Source organism: Esox lucius, chromosome 25 (genome assembly GCF_011004845.1).
Source record: "Esox lucius isolate fEsoLuc1 chromosome 25, fEsoLuc1.pri, whole genome shotgun sequence".
Taxonomy (NCBI): domain Eukaryota; kingdom Metazoa; phylum Chordata; class Actinopteri; order Esociformes; family Esocidae; genus Esox; species Esox lucius.
Window position 1 is genome coordinate 6,743,005 of NC_047593.1, and position 4,119 is coordinate 6,747,123.

The window sequence follows — 4,119 nt, forward strand, 5'->3', positions numbered from 1 at the left end:
CTTAAATCACACATCAGGTCTCTGAACTAAATACAGCTCCGGAAAAAATGCATTTCTTTCCTTTCCAAAAAACTAGAAAAGGAAGGTTTTGAGTGAGGAACAGAAGGGTTAAAATTAAAAGACCACTGCAAAACGAACACTTCTGTTCCTCTCTAAAAACTTTCCTTTTCTACTTTTTTGGAAAGGAAAGAAAAAGGTGCAGTATATTAAAGATCAGGAGCTGTTTTATTAAAGATCAACATCTTAACTGTACAGTACGTTGTGTAATTTCTTGAGAACAAAATGATGTAACAACGGTCAATATAAACCAAAATCAGGGCTGTATTCAAACACTGAAAATCAAAGCAAACAATTGAAATCACAGGCTGTTCCAACTTGCATGAATCATGGCAACTCATAATGTGACTCAGTAGTGTGTAGGGCCCCCATGTGCCTGTTTGCACTCCCCACAATGTCTGGGCATGCTCCTGATGAGACGGCAAATGGTATCCTGGGAATCTCATCCCAGACCTGGATCAGGGCCTAAGTGAGCTCCTGGACAGTCTGGGATGCTATTTGGCGGCGTCGGATGCACCGATACATAACGTCCCAGAGGTTCTCAACTGGATATGGGGAACGTGATGGCCAGTCAATGGTATCAATGCCTTCATCATCCCGGAACTGCCTTCACACTCTAGCCCAGTTAGGTCAGGCATTGTCCTACACCAAGAGGAACCCAAGGCCCACTGCACCAGCTTAAGGTCTGACGATGGGTCTGAAGAGTTCATCCCAGTACCTAACAGCAGTCAGGGTACCGTGGGGTAGCACGTGGAGGGCTGAGCGGCCCTCCAAGGATATGCCTCCCCAGACCATCACTGACCCACCAAATAACTGGTCATGCTGGATGATCTTGCAGGCAGCATAATGTTCACCACGACGTCTCCATGCTCTTTTCCCGGAGAAGCTGGACTACCTGTGCAACCTGAATGGGCTGCAGGTATCTCCTCATACTACCAGTAGTGACAAGGACACTACCAAAATGCGAAACTAGAGAAGAATCAGTCCGGAAGGATAAGGCCACCACCTGCAAAACCATTCAATTTTTAGGGGTTGTCTTGCCTCTCCAGTGCACCTGTTGTCACTTTAATTTGCACCAAAATCGGTGACACTGATTCACAATCACTTATGCTTCCTAAGTGGACAGATTGATATCCCTGAAGTTTAGCTGATATTGTGTTTTTCTGTGATGATAATGCGTTCACTTTTCTTTGAGCAATTATCTCTGCTTCATTCCTCTGACGTGTCACTGCTACGACTTGTTTGATGGTACAACAGGGCTTAAAATAGCTTCCCCAAATGGTGGTCTGTTGACATTTGCTAGCAACAAAAAAATTTAATCTTTAAATAATCATAAAGAAACTGAACTGTACAGAAACATATGATGTCAGTGTAAGTCTCGGTTCGTATACAGCAGGTCCTTTGTTCAAATGACCTTCATTAAAGTAATGTAGTGCAAGATGGTTAAGCATGAGGGACGTCAGACTGATGCTATAAAACGGTTCTATATCCATGTGTCAGACGTCTTAGCTTCTGGACGATTGCATTAGCCTTCTGGTGGTCTGCCAACTATTTCATTTGTCTTTCTAGGCCGTCGGCGAGGGAAACCTTTTGGTCCTTTTATATCCTACCGTTCTGAACTCACTGCCATTCGATACCATATTCTCTTGCCAAGCACTTCATTTTGTCAGTACGGAAGTTCTATTCAAGTGGACCAAATCCCGACACTGTTAGGATCTGACCACGCTCAAACATGCTTAGTCCGACCAACCGAAGCCCTTATTTAGCATCCTGGCTTCTGAAGAGCCAGACAACGACTTTCCACCTTAAAAAGAAGTGAGGTGGCAATAATGTTGTCGCATTACAAGCACCAGTCAGCTCCCGGTGGACTGTGCACTGAAACGATCGCCAAAGTGGAAATTAGCTGTTGTAGCTCAATGCCTTTGCTCTTGCCTCAAGGCTGTACTGCAAACCAAGTCCCCCGCACTATTCTTTGTTTGTTTTTCATTGCGCTTATCTTATCGTACCTCCTAGGGCTGGAGTGCTTTTCAAGTGGAGTTAAGGACTCTTCAGTAATGTCGGCCCTAAATGTCATAGCAACTAGGATGATACAAATGCTTGTCATTGATGTGGATGTCACACCAGTGTTAATAACGACATGCCGGAGATGTTGATGTCGATAATGAGGTATTGGCTAATGAAATCTCCGCTGTGCTGTTGACCATGGAATGCCAATTCAGATTTTGAACACATGGACGTAAACATACCATGCAGTGGATTTTGTAGATGTTTGTGTAGGGTTGTTTGCTGTGTGTTTTTTCTGTGGTGTTGTGTCCGTGATGATTCAGTTAAGTTCTGGGACATGTCTGTTTATACGTGTTTACTTTTTCCCCCTAACTTGGATCCAGGGGAACTAACGTTACATGGACATATATGAGAAGTGTTTTGAGAGTAATGAAGCGTCCCGTTATCTGTGAATAATAATGTCACATCCAGGGCTAATTACATGCAACACTGCCTCATTGACCACACCAACTCAGCACTGCCAAGGGGTGAACGTCACCTTGTCATCCGTTCCCCTCCCTTCTTCAATCTGCCATCGTCACTGCATAAATTATTAGATGGCCTGGCCTTGAATTACTTTTCCTCTGCCTCCCCTTCCTGTTTTTGGTTGATCTGCTCCTGAATGATAAACCATTTGAAAGGTTGAACCGTTTCTCAATCTCTGTAGCTTATTATCCATCTCTCGCTTCATCTATTTTGGTCTCCGCATAAATCTGTCTTGCTCGCCGGTTGGTCCGTCGTTCCGTTTAAAATCTCCCTCTCTATACACTGTTCGTCGGTCACCTTTCACGCTCCGCTCTGGAGAAGTCGGCTTCCCTCCGTTCGTCCCGCACTCCTCTTCATCCCTCCATCCTGCACATGTCCCCTGCCCCTGGGCCATGCTTTCCGCCTGTGCTCCACTCGTTTATTTATGGGAATATGCTGATGGGGCTCACCCAGGTATAAAAAGAACCCCTGAGAACGAGGTTGAGAGACAGGGAGAGGATGAAAGAGGGAGCATGTGGAAGTAAAACTATGAGAGGTGGGAGCACTGAAGGGTTCACCCTATTAATCATTGATCTGTCCTAAAAAGAAAGCAACCATTTATCATGGACTGTGAAAAAAAGAAAAACAACGGGTGAGGTAGAGAGAGAATGTGGGAGAGTAGGGAGAGAGAATGAGAGAGTGAGGAAAAGTGTGAAAGTGTATCACAAAGTTGGCAGAACATAACTGGGTCAGTTGAAAATAAAAGTGGTTGAGTTAGTACTGAGTTTGACTTCAAGGTCGAAAAACGCATGCAGCTTGAGATCATCCACAACTTGAGACTAATTTAATCTATGGATAAATGAAAAGAGATCAAGGGATTCAGGGGTAAAACTCAATCCCCAAGCTGCCACGCTCAGCACTTCAAATGGATCCCTCGCTGTGTAGGCCTCACTCAAAATGTAAAGCTAATCTTCTCCGTTAATTAACACAACACGGGACTGTAATGATAATGGCACGGTGTGCCACAGGGATCTTTATCAACGCTAAAGTTTCTGCGAAAGAGAACCGTCATGAAAAGAGAAAAAAAAATACACAATGAAATTCTCCTTAAGGGAATGCGTCTGTCAATCTGTCATGTGGCATTTTATTCCACCGTTTCTTTTCTACACCGCTGGCTTTGCTGTCAGAGAATGTAACTGAATGGAGGACTCGCACGATGACAGAAAAACAGAGAGGAAAAAGTAATATGTCTGGTTGTCTCTTTGCTTGTTCCTCCTCTAGTCAGAGTTAAGGATAAGTCACTAGAAGGGTTAATGGAATCTGTCTCCTGTCAATGGAGGAGCAGCAGGGGAGAGATGGTGAAGGGGAAAGCGACAGAGGGTAAGGAAGGAGAAAAAACAACGAAAAAAGGCTTGAGGGACTCAGGAAGGGGACACCAAGACCGGTGCGCAAAGTAGACGATCCATCGACAGAACAACACCACTCGCGAGGCAGCAAGCGATCCGTCCCCCAGGCAAAGCAGCAAAGTGGAACACAACACAGCAACAGAGAATC